This window comes from Callospermophilus lateralis, unplaced genomic scaffold (genome assembly GCF_048772815.1).
Source record: "Callospermophilus lateralis isolate mCalLat2 unplaced genomic scaffold, mCalLat2.hap1 Scaffold_63, whole genome shotgun sequence".
NCBI classification, from domain to species: Eukaryota; Metazoa; Chordata; class Mammalia; order Rodentia; family Sciuridae; genus Callospermophilus; species Callospermophilus lateralis.
In genome coordinates, this window is record NW_027514713.1 from 851,158 (window position 1) to 865,060 (window position 13,903).

At 34.9% G+C, this 13,903-nt stretch overlaps 1 pseudogene; it reads left to right on the plus strand.

Moving 5' to 3' along the window:
* The window catches only part of LOC143389525 (growth factor receptor-bound protein 14-like), a 65,695-nt pseudogene that overhangs the window by 36,881 nt on the left and 14,911 nt on the right, over positions 1 to 13,903 (plus strand).

The window sequence follows — 13,903 nt, forward strand, 5'->3', positions numbered from 1 at the left end:
TTTTTCTTTCACTCCATCCCCTGTCAATTCCTTTATCCTAGTTTCTTTCCCAGGAAGCAGAGGGTGCATCCCTGTAAGAGAAAACAGAGGATTGGCATTGCTCTGATTCTCCCTAAGCAATTGCATTTGCCAAATGTCAATAAAATCTACTTTGAAGCTCAAAAACCAATAAAATTCCTCTTTGTCATTTTTTCCGTTCTTTAAAGTGTATGTTGAAGACATAACATAGCTATTTCCTTGGTGGGAGAGAAATGGATGCAAAGAAACAGGTCTGCAAAGCAAATAAGCCAGCATGTTGATTCCTTCCTGAACATTCTCTCAGTGTAGTTGCAAGGATCAGAGATACAGTTTCCAGCACTTACAGTACTTACTAGTGCATACCTGTGTTTCATAAACTTTAAAATCCCAGCAGGGCTTGTGTGAGAAATAGAGTCAACTGGGGACTGGAAGATTGTTAAGGATGCAATTTCCCATTTGATATCTTGTTAATACAGCCCTTCAGAGTGCACCCAGAGATACCCAGAACCTGGTGTCTTCTTTAAGTACACTTTTTTTACTCTGATTTTATTTTCCAGCAAATTCTGTTGGCTCCATCTTCAAAATAGATCCAGAGTCTGCCTATTTTTTTGTTGTTACTTGTTTGTTTTTTACAAAATTGACTGTTATATTCATCTAAACCACACCTTCACTCTGGGTTCATTGAAGTAGCCTATGAAATAGACTTTGTTTTTCAACCCTTACAACTTTTAAAGTCACTTCTTCACTCAGTAGTGAGTATGATCTAATTAAAATATGTCAGCTCAGGTTTTCCCTGTGTTCAGCATGATTTCTCACGTAATTCAGAGGAAAAACTGACTCCTTACTAAGGTCTGCAGGAAGGACCCGATACAGCCTCCCATCTCATCTCCATTATTTCTCTGGCCTCTCCTCCTGGTACTGTCCCATGTGCTTACTCATCATTAACCTCCTTGCCAAGCTCCAGAAATACCAGCCTTGGTCTCATCTCAGTGGCTTTGGTCTTCTTCCTCTAAGTATCCCCTGGGCTCATGCTCTCTTCTCCTTGGGTCTTGTTTAAAGATTCCCTTCTCAATAAGCCCTTCTGTAGTGAGCTATTGGGAATGGATTCCTTTCACCATTTTCTAGTTAGCACTATCACTTTTGTTCTTCCATGCTCCATTTTTCTCTGTAGAGTTTATTGCCACCTTTTAAGATTTACCTTTTATTTATCATCCATTTATTCCCCAAAGTCTCATGAAGGCAGTTATTTCTTACTGACTTATCCACTACAAAAATCTTAGCTCTGAGAGGAGTTCCTGATAAATTGCAGGCCTTTAGTAAATCTTTGTTCATTGAATGGATGAATAACTTACAGCTGCCAAACTATGTTGGTTTATCTCGTAACAAGTAGAAGTAGACAAATTTTTTTAAGCAGAATTCACATTCAGACAACTATCTTGGGAGACAGGAAGTTGATGTGATAACAGTGTTCAGGTTGGATTGGAAGAAATTTGGAGACAAGAGGCTTTTCAAGAAAAAAAATGAAGGTCCAACAATAGCAGTGATGGTGGAAAAGCTTGTGTTTATGTGTTTGTGTGTGTGTGTGTAGGAGTTGTTGGTTATGAGTGACACTCGGAGTAAGAACACCTGGTAGCTGGCGATATCAGGAGTAAAGGATATTGGAGAGGAGGTTGAGAAAAATGAAAGTGTGACTTAATTCTACATTTCTTTGAGAGAATGTGGTAAAAATAACACTTATCATAGTGGAGAAAAGTCTAAGATATAAAAAGAAAGATGAATTTATTTTGCTTTAAGCTGTTTTTAAAAATTATGGAATGTATATCACATAAAATTTACCATTTTAACTATTTTTAAATGTGCAGTTCATCAGCATTAAATTCATTTATGTTGTCATGCAATGATCACCACTATTTATCTTTAGAACATTTTATCTTCCCATAATGAAACTCTATACCAAGTCAACAATAACTCCTTGCCCCCCTCACCCCCAGTTTCTGGCAACTTCCATTCTATTTTCTGTCTCTGTGACTTTGGCTATTCTAGGTGTATTGTATAAATGGTAGCATTACAGTATTTGACCTTTTCTGATTGTAGTTTTTCACTTATCATATTAACTTTGAGGTTCATCCATGGTGAACTTCACCCTTTTTTTAAAGTGACTATTCCATTGTGTTTATGAATTCGTCCTTTGATGAACATTGGGTTGCTTTAGCCTTTTGACTCTTATGGTTTATGCTTCTGTGAACATTGTTGTACGAATATCTTTAAATCTCTGCTTTGACTTCTTTGGGTTACTCACCCATGACTGGAATTGCTGTATCATATGGTAATTCCATGTTTACTATTTTGAAGAACCACCATACTGACTTTCATTTCAGGTGAACTGTGCTTGAGTTGGTGGAGAGTGTCAGAAGGTAGGACTGGACCTTGACTGAAGGTACTTCTAGGCAGAGATTCCAGTTAAAGAAACCTCCCAGATGTGATGAAAAAGGGGAGGGGGTGAATTAGTTTGAGGAAGGACAAAGGAAGGTATTGAGTGAAGGACTAAGTCAAGTCGTAGGAAAGAGAAGCAGTGAAGGGAGCCAGTCAATGAGACAGAAAAGGAGCAATCAGAGTTAAGAACAGAACCAAGAGTGTTGATATACACTTAACTCAAACTCATCAAAATTCTTTGAGTACTCTGTCAAGAACTTCTTTTCAGATGAATAAGCTTCTATTTAAGGATGACCTTGCTTTCAAGGTTTCAGGTCCAGTAAGTCACAGATCACTACTGAGCATTGAATTTCTGAGGCATTGATATTTTTTCAAAAAGGTCCTAGAAATATTAAAAAAGAAGAGAATCTCTTATTCTTTTGTTGGCTATTCTCCGTTTGCTCTTTTGCATTAATAATTTTACAGTTACTTTTTTCCCCCAATGTTTTATGGAATTATGACACACATCAAGAAAAGTGAGCAAGCCAACGTGGATAACTCTGTGACTTCTCAGAGAGTGCCATGTAGCTAGGTAATCAATACCCAGATCAAGAAACACAGCACTGACCTTACCCCAGTGGTTCCCTGCATGCCTCATTTATCCTGTATTGGCATTGTTTGCATTTCTGGCACCATAGCATATTTTTTTCTGTTTTGAATCTATTTAAGTGGAATCATGCAGTATGTACTATTTGGGCCTGACTTCTTTCACTAAATGTTTCTGAAATTAATCCACATTTCTGGGAATGCTTTTATACAACTTATTTATTTTCACGTCATATTCATATGCAAGTATCTAGACTTTCGGGTAACTTCCAGTTTGAGGCTATTATAAATAATAGTATATGAATATCATTACAGTTTCTTATTGAAATAGGAATTTGGTATTATGTTTTACCTATTTAAATTGCCATTGCTACAATCATTCAAATGTCTTTTCTACCCAGTGCTTTCCCCCCTTACCTAATTATCTTTATTGTTAATACAAGTTGTATTTTCCTTAATATTAGTTTTGAAAGTACAAAGTACCATAAGGAATTGAGGTTCTTAAAAAAACTGTATTTACTTTCATTAACATTTTCTTTTTAAAGTATGTATTTTAATTTTTTTCTCATCTACCCAAATTATGCCTCTTAAATGTGTGTTGAATCTGTCAAAATTCTTCATCCCTTATGAGGTGAATTGTTCAACCCTAAAACAAATATTTTAATTTTGGCACCATTATGAGTTGGAGGAAGAATAGCTCTTGTATCTTAATGCAGATTTGTAATTAAATTTATATCATAATTTGCATAGCAATAAAAGGAAATTGAGAATTAGCAAAATGTACATTGTGATATGAAATTTTTCTTTTCAGATGACTGCTTTGATATAAAAATTGAATTACTAATTCAAAATTGATGAGAAACTTTTATCAATCTGGATATTTAGGAATTGAGTTGAAATTTTCTATGCATATGAGATATGTATACAAAATCTATTCTAAATGTTTGTACAGTTGTGTGTGTGTGTGTGTGTGTGTGTGTGTGTGTGTGTGTGTTTATCTGTTAACATATTCACTGAAGCATTCTTCACAGAAAGAACACTCAAAGACCATGAGCTGGTGATTGAAGTGCTGTCTAACTGGGAAATGGAAGAAGAAAATAAGCTGTACTTTAGAACAAAATATGCCAAATATGAATTCTTTAAAAACCCAATGGTAAGTGAAATCTCCATTAACAGTCAATGAAATTTAAATGAATCAGTTAAATTTTACATGAAGAATATGGTCACTATCAATAAAATCCAGTTCCATTTAGTGATTCTGGCCCTTTAAAATTATACTCACATTTTTTATTCTAACAATGATTAGTCACCATGATGCAAGAAGTTCAGACACATATAAAACATTTCTTTAGCCTTGCTTGCAGAATCTCAATTGAGATGCATTTAGTCATTTAACATAAAAATATAGGTAAACCTTCTTTGGAGGCATTATTGCTTTTTTTCTTTCCTTAGAGGAAAACTAGACAAAGCAACTGTACATTTGACTTTGAGATAAATTATTATAGGTCCTCAAATGTATTCCAAAATGTAGTTTAAGTTTTTTTCACAATATTTAGGAAATTTAAGTAAGAAACTTTCTAAAACAAAAATAGATTGGTAATCATTGGGAATGTGTAGCTTAGCCATAAATTTAAGATTGACATGAATCTTGATGCTTCAAATTATTTTGTTTTTAGTGAAATAATTTTTGAGCTAAATAGAAATGAGATAAAGAGTAGCATATTATCTAGCAAATACTACTTTCATTATAATTCTCTTTAAAAGAAAATAAATGTATGTCACATTCTAATAAAGACTAGGGATCTAGAGAAGTCAGAATAGCCTCTGGGCTCATTATTTTAAATTGTTTTTGTCTCTGCAACAGTAGCATATTTTTACACTAAGTTTTGGATAATTGGATTGAAGTGATCCTTTATGAAAAATATATGATACACATCATAATAGAATATTTTCAAACCCTGAAAGACCTCTTACATTCTCTTTTATTTTAACCTATTAATAGAAACATAATGGGAAGATCTTTGACAAAGAAAATAAGAGTTCTAATAAAAATTAAATAGATTTGAAGGGAAAGTTTTTTCTTGTTGCAAAACTTTATTAAAAGCTAGAATTTAAAAAGTTGTATTTAAAGGAATATGGTTTGGTGCTCATTTCTGTATTATTATTATTATTATTTGTATTTTAAATAAGACGAGACATTCACTTTGTATATTTGGAGTCAATTGTTCAACTGGGTGATCTGACAATATCTGGATACAGTTTTGGTTGTAGGACTGGGGGTGGGGTGGGGGTCAGCAGGAGCAGTGCCAAAGTGGGCAAAGTTAGAATTCTGCTGAACAGCCTCTAAGGCTCAGGACAGCCCCACAATACAGGATTATTAGACAAAATGTTAGTAGACCTGCTGTTGAAAATCCTGTCCTAGAGGAAATATAGTAGAATATATTTTTCCAAAATAGTCTGATCATAAAATTTACCTAAGGGAGTCCCAGTATTTATTAAAAACACAGACTCCAAGACCTGGCCAGACCTACTAAATCAGAAACTCCAGGAATGAGGTCTGGGAAATTCTATTTTAAACAACTGCCTTGGGTGAATTTTATGATTAAACAAGTTTGGAAAAACAGTAAGTGGAAAGAATTGGACTTTTACTTCCCACACTGAGTCCTAGTTTCTCTATGTTCTTGACTGTGAACCTGGGAACAGCCTTTTCCCTTGACTTCTGTGAGCCTTGATTTTGTAAAATGGGTCAGTAGTCTTTTCGTACCTGGTAGAGTAGTTGGAGGATTTGGGGAAAAGATGTGAGAACAAACTCATTGTCAACTTGAGGGCAGTGTCCTATGACTTCAGGTCGGAGCATCTCTCTGCATCATTGTTGTCTGGGCCCAGCTCTACCTGGGAAGGTGCCTGAGGGTACAGTCCAAGGACCAGCATTTTCAGAAGCATTTAATGTGGATTTTAGATACATTGGCTTAAGGATCTTATGTTTTAGATTTCTATACTGGTCATAATTCAAACTTTTCTAGCATGGATTTAGTGATAGTTTAACCTTTATTTTTTGTCAGTATTTTTTTCCATAGCATATGGTGTCTTTTTCAACTGAAACCAACGGTGAAATATCCCCAACACAAATTTTACAGGTAAATATATATTTCCATTAAAATACGTAAGAAATCACATAATAATGGGAAAATTTTAGGTCCTTATTAGGCATGCTCATATTTCAACATGTTGACTTGAATGTTTAATTTTTTTGGGGGGGGGCGGAGGCAAAAAGCTAACCAACCAACCAAACAAACAAAGAACCAACCAAACAAAAAGCTGGGTAAAGAATGCCCTAAATCAATACATCACCGTAAAAATATTTTTCTTCCCAGTTCTGGCCAGTTGTCAAAGGATTTTAAACATTTAAAAATGTACACTATGAAAGGAAACTTTAGAGTTTTGCTTTGTGATGTGTGTATAGGTTATGTTTTTCTTTTAAAAAATCAAAATTCTCAGTAAATTGAAGACATTTTATCAATAGATATATAGTATTAGCATTCATAATAAACACCTTCAATTCTATTTGTGATAAAATACTTAGCAATTAAATGAATGGAGGGATATACAAATATATTTGTTTCATATACCAACATCTGTAATAGCTGTGACAGAAATACTGGCATAGAATTGTAAGATATTCTTAGCTGAATCATGAATGCTCGTTATCTAATTAAAAATCTCCTTACTTTTGTATCTGTTAGATTCATTTCTTCCAAACTAGCAGTTATTTTGGGGGGAAATTTTCCTAAGATATTGTCATTATAATAAATGAACAGTTTATTTTAATTTTGATAGATTAGTAGATTTGGTATCAGAAGCTCTACAGTTGTTTTTCACAGGTTAATGTTGAGCTATGTCTTCATGAGAATTGAAGCTAAGCTCTAGGTATTCCTGAACTCACTCAGTATTCTCTGGTATTTCATAAAGATAACTTTTAATATTTCCAATACAATATGATTTTAATATATTAGTCAGGCATATCTACCATCGATTTGTTTCCTGTGGGCTTTTCAGTATGTTTCCTGTGGGCATGCTTTATTTTCATACTTCAGAATATTTTAGAAATATGATTAATCCCCAGATGTTTTTCTGAAGGCTGCTTCTATGCTGCTGGGTTTCACAGAGCCTCCCCCCCATCTGAATGTTAGGGTAAATGACAACCTCAGGACCCCAAACTCTCAGCTCCCTGTAGGCTTCACCATTGTATTGTGACTCAGTGGTGGGGTGGAGGTTTTCTTCTATCTCCTTTCCCTAAATCCTCCTCTAACATAGTTGTAATGCTTTAATGCTAAATTATAAAAATAAGAAAAATTGTAGGCTTTGGAATTAGATAGTCCTGCATGTGCCCCTGACCTCTTCTCTCCACTGAGGTAATGTTTCCACTTTTTAAAAGGTTTCTTCTTTTTCTAGTTTGACCTGTATGACTCTCTTTTTAAAATTTAGTTGGTTTGGTTTAATAACTTGGAAAGCACTCAAACTAAAAAACCTACTTGCCTGTTTTACATGTCAATTAATTAATATCTGTGCTTCATTAAATTTAAAAAATTAGTAAATTACTTTAAAAAATGTAAATATGTACTATTGGCATTTCCCTGAATAGTCTTTAAAAATAAAGTACATTGTTGTAGTTAATAATATCTCTTACTTTCAGTTCTTCCATTTGTTTATTCATAGGGATTTCTATTTTCTTCATTTAATGAGACCTAATGCACTTCCAGTGTCTTATTAAGGACACTGAGCATGGCCACGCACACAGAGTGGCTCCCTTCCATTCTCCTTTCGCTGATCAATGTGTGCCCCCATCTCAGTTAATTACTACTGTATAACCCAGTCTCCCAAAACATAATGGTTTAAAGGACCCATCTGCATTTTGCCAACCATTTTAAGGGGCAGGGAATTTAAGAAAAGTTTGCTTCATCTCTGAAGCACTTTGACTCAGTGGTTAGAGAAGATTCAAGGTCCCCTTCTAAGCTGTCCCTTTTACCACACATGCTGTGATGCTCAACTCCTGTCCTCTCTTTCTCCTTCTGTGGGGCATTTTGTCCTCCAGAGCTTTTCCAGTTTCACTGGGCTTCTCACCCATGAGGTTTTCCAGATAATCACATTTCCTGTGTGGCATCTGACTTGCAGAAGTGAAGTTGGTTTGAAAGCCATCAGGCTAGGACATATCTAGAACTGGCAAAGGGTTACTTCTACAATTTTATTTTGGTCCAAGCAGTGATAGGCTTACACTGATTCAGGGTGGATGGAGAAACAAACTCTGGCTTTTCATGGTTTAAAGCCAAGATGAAATTGCAGAAGGACACGTGGGATGGGAAATATGGTTGCAGTCCTCTTTGGAAAAAACCCAGCCTGCCATACTGCCCCATGACAGAACTATGGAAGATAAGAGATTGTATATTCTCATCAGCAAAGTGAAGTTGGCTCAACTTCTTGTCTTTAATAATTGAAGTCAGGATTGTGGTCTTCTATGGTAAAACACAAGGAAATCAATAGATAAACCTGTAAACTCACACACACACACACACACACACACACACACAAAAAAAAAAAAAAAAAAAAAAAAAACATGGGAAAGGATGAGAAGTATAGGACTTCACCCTATAGATGATATCCAGCTTTACAAATAGATAATCAACTAGTTTATAATTTTGATGTTTGATATTGTTTAGTTTTTCATACTTATATTTGATTGGTAAAAGGCTACAAAATCATTGTTTCCATAATATTAGGGGAGAGTCTAATTTTTCTTCTAGATGTTTCTAAGTTCAAGCACACATCCTGAAATCCATGGCTTCTTACATGTGGAAGAACAGGGAAAGAAGTCCTGGAAAAAAATTTACATCCTTCTAAGAATATCTAGTTTATATTTTTCTACTAAGGGAACATCAAAGGTAAATTAAGTATCTGTGATATGTTATGTAAGATTATTAGCTGTAAATTAAAACAGATTTTTTACTTTGTTATATTTATGATTTTCTTACCTGATATCAGGAGGTGGTGACAATTTTTTGTATTCTAAAGATTTATCATGATATGTTTAAAAACTGTTCAGTTTTATTTCAAACTAGTTTCTATATATCTTTGAGGATATCTGTATGCTCTTATTTCTGTACCACATATGTTGCTCATTTTTCCCCACCCTGAGTTTACTCCTTTCTCTTTATCCAAGGCTGAATGTTTTGAGGTCCAACATAGATTATACCTTTAATTTTCTCCCTGCATCTCCATCTTTTTTTTTCTTTCTTTTTGGTACTAAAGATTGGGTATTCAGTACCAATGAGCTACATCCACAGTCAGTTTCATATTTTTTGTGGGGGATAGGGTCTTTTTAAGTTCTTAGGGTCTTGCTAAGTTGTTGAAGGTGGTCTTGAATTTGGGATTTTCCTGCCTCAGCCTCCCAAATTGCTGGGATTCCAGGAGTGTGCCACTGTGCCCAGCTACAACTTTTCCACATATCCCAGTTATAAGACTCATCTTGCTAACTTCTGACCTTCTCTTCATCAACATCAACAGAACAATTAGTAACACCCATCTGAGTCCTTTATTACTATTTAGTTATTTTGGGTGTGCTGTTGTCTTTCCTTACATAGATGATAAATTCCTAGAAGAATTTATTATGTTATGATCAGGGAATAATGGATGTGTTTGTTTGTTGGTATGTTGGACCTACAAACACCATTACATAGATAAACATGTGGAGATAGTCACACCCACACATATGGTCTTTTAGACATGTGTATATTCCATAGCTTCTAGCACTGTCTATTCTATGTTTCTATGTATAGTCTATGACCCCTAATAGTCTGTGGTTTATAAGTGTAGATATTTTGTGCAATCCATTGAGATTTTTCAAGGAATATTCCTTTAAAGATTTTCATAAGAGGGTATTTATTTTTGTATTCATGAATTTGTTATTGTCAGTGACAACACTCTTCCTTCTTTATGGATGAACTGTCATTTCTCTGAAATGATTATTCTTATAATTATTTGTTTTTGGCCATTTCCCCTGTTGTATTTCTAGGTCTGTTGAAATAAGTCTGTTAAATCTTGCCTGATTGTCTGCATACACACGCAATCTGCAAACTCATATTCTTCTTTTGTGCTGGAGATGTTCATTTATTGTTCATTTGACAATTTTTCCCCATTCTCATCATTTGACCTTTTAAATTCTTAGTGTTGGCCAGTTGTAACTCCAGGTATACCTTGGCTTGTGGCTAACTCTAATCTCTGCCTTTGTCTTTACTTGGCCTTCTCTTTAATTTTTTGTATCTCTTATAAGGATACTAGTTATGTTTAAAGCCCACCTGAATCATCTAGAATGATCTTATCTCAAGATTCTTATCTTAACCACATCTCCAAAGACTATTTATTTTTAATTTTTTCCCCAAATAGGGTCCCATTCAAAGTTTCCAGGGTTAGGATATGGACATTTCTTTGGGGGCAGGAGAGCCACCATTCAACCCACCACAGAAAGCCATTGAAATAGCATTAATAAGGCAGAGAAATGATAAAACGAGTATCTTAAGAAGATTAAGATAGGCACAGAGAGGAGTTTAAGATATCAAGAAGAGAAAGTGATTGAGGGAGAGACAAAAACAGGGGTCAGAAATAGGGGAGGCAATGAGGAAGTATTGGAGGAAAGAGGGAGAGAGAAATTGACCAGAGGTATGGATACTAATTAGAAGATCATTTCAGTAATCCAGAGTGGAGGTGGTGGAATCTGACCTGGAATGGAGAGCATTGGGGAGAAGAGAGGAATGGCTACCATATTAAATGGCACATGGCCAGGCTGACATAAAAGAAGAGGAAGCAGTTAATAATGTTCCTAGAGAAATATTCCTGGAGAAAGAGATAAAGAAAGGAATAAAATCAATTAAAAATCATTAGAAGTCATTCTCTAAGAAACAGTAATCTTAGTTCTAGAAGGATGAAGCCATTATTCTCTAATTATCTTTTCTTGGGCATTTTGAAGTAGTTTACAAATTTTTACATTATAATGTTAGGATGAATAACTGTCTACTTTTATTATTAAAGTTTTAAGCTCCATCTTAACCATTTCAATGAGGTTGCTCTTTTCCTAAATGTTTCTAATATATACAGTAACATAACAGGTATGTTTTAAACAAATGTGTGCTGGGATTAACATTTTACTTTTAACTTATGAGAAACAAATGGCTTCTAGAGATGGACCTGTAGCTCAGGGGAAGAGCACTTGCTCAACATGCATGAGACACTGGGTTCAATTTACAGTATTGCAAAAGAGGAAGAAGGGGAGACTGAGAGAAATGGCTTCTCAATCCAGTCAATCATGTTTATCTCATTCTTACCCCAGTGATTCTTAACTGGAAGATGTGATAATGCCTCTTTAATTCCTATATTCTTACTTCTTCAACAGGTCTCTCATTAAAACCCACAGCCCATTTTATTTTCACTTTACTCTTCATTCCCTTTCCCTCCCACTCATCAATTATATAACAGAACAGGCCATATTCCTTCCACAAGATTCAGGGTCTGACTTTGCAATCCATCAGTGCATAATATTCTTTTAATTAGCTCATGTTTCAGGCAATATATGAAATGACGTTATGTTCTCTGCCAAAGGAAAAATGTGAGGATGTTAGATCTCTTCAGTGATTGTGATACAAAATGTGTAGATTATCTAAAGTCAAATATAACATTTTTACCTGGCATGTAGGCTGTGTCCTGTCCTTCTCGAGGAGGAGGTTTGATTGATTTCACTTTGTAAGGATGTAACAGCTGTTTGGGAGTTAATAACCTCTACTTTAAGTGTTGGAGATGTGTCTGTAATTTAGATTTGCAGAGAAATCTCTACCTATCTTTCCATCTGTTCCCTTATACCCCCACATACCTGTTTACGTCCTGCTAACCATGCCAACCCAGACTTGTAGTGTTGTGTCTTAAATAGAAGAACAAAAATTGGTCAAGACAAAAGACTCATCATGCTTCTTACTGCCTTCCAGTGTTTCTCAAGCTTTTTTTCCCTTTCATTTGAATGATTGAGTTATATTGACTTCTACAGCATCACTGGACAGGGATGGTTTTATCCCATGTTCATATAAATCAGACATTTTATTATCAAATCAGTGTCTATCAAGGAATACATTTTTTTAAAAATGTTAACAGTGAGAGTACATTTTCCTTCCTTCCCCGTTTTTCCATTGGCCCTATGCTAGATCTTTGTTATTTTCTTTTCTGCCTTATTCATCAATGTTCTTAAGAACTATGGTCATTCATTAGATCGAAATGCTTAAGAACAGAGACATATGGATAAATTTTTGCTCTACTAGTTGCCATAGTTGGGAAAGCCTATTTATAAATTACAATGAAATTTCTTTGTATTTGGACAAGGTTGCTAATATTGCTGAATATTTTCTCTCTCATTCTGTGTGTGTGTGTGTGCATGCCCACACACATAGTGCTACTAAAATTTAGTGCATATGGGATCAGTGAGATCTTGTTAAAATGCAGATATTGATTCACTAGGTCTGGGTTGGGGCCTGATAATTTGAATTTTCAAAAAGATCCTAGAGGATAAAGATTTTCCTGGTCTGAGACCATACTGCTAATGACAAAGTTTTAGAGAACAGATGCATTTTGTTCAATTTTGATTATACATTGAACCTCAGAATTAAGTACTTCTCCAAGTTATTAACCTATCACAGAATAATATGACCCAGTGATTTCCCATGACCAGCTCTAACTCTCAGAGATTTCCTAGAGAAGAAATAGCTGTTCATGTTTTCACTTTGACTTGAAAATCAGACACAGTCCATTGCCAGATAATTTCCCTGAGCTCAGCGATATGGGCTTCCTTCTTGTAAAGCAAGATAGTCACACAACCCTTCTGGTTGTTTCCTGTAGTGTATTACATAGTACAGAACTATGAGGCGTGGGTGTAGCCTAATGAAGCAGGACACATGGTCCCCTTTACCTTTTTCCTAACTGCTACAGAAGCCCAAACCAACCTTCTTCCCTTTATGGAGATACCATGATTTGAAACCTGGATTCAGAAAACGTATTCAAAAGTCATTGATTCCTATATTCTCTCTCTGAATCCTGGAAATGATGAATAAAGAGAATAGAGAGTTTAAAATAGAATGTGTGTGTGTATGCCCGCACATATGCGTGTCTTACATTATAAAGAAATTGTCACTTGTCAATTTTAATAAAACTGTATCAAGTTCCTGATTATTTAATGGTATAATGACACAGATTTTTTTTTTAAAAAAAATATTTTCTTTTTGTCATATTATATTGAAATTGTATTTAGGTAATGTTTGCCCAAGGAATACATTATGTAACATTATAAACATACAAAAAGAAATATTGCAAAACATGTATCCATTTCAACACTCCTATATATATTTTAAGGAACCATGGAATTTGCATTTTTTCAGCGAATTTGGCACTAGTGATATTTATGTGTCACGGTGGGGCAAAAAAAAAAAAAACATGGAGCACAAACTAACTATGGATTCTGCTTTAAGGTACAGTTTTAATATTTTGAAAGATCAATAAAGCAAGCCTCAGCCTTTTAGGTAAGCTTGAGATTCTTTTAATTTTTTTTTAATAAAGAGACAGCTTTCTCTTATATATAGGAAAATTTTAGTGGCTTTTATTTCAACAGGTGTTACCTTCAAGATATGCATTAATGATAAACAACGTGCTGTGGCCCTTCTAGCCTAACAAAGAAGGAGGGCCTCGAGACCTGAAAATGTTCTGTGCAGAAGAAGAGCAGAATAGGACGTGCTAGGGGACCAGGATTAGATTGCATAAGGTAATCTCACTGGAGGCATGAATT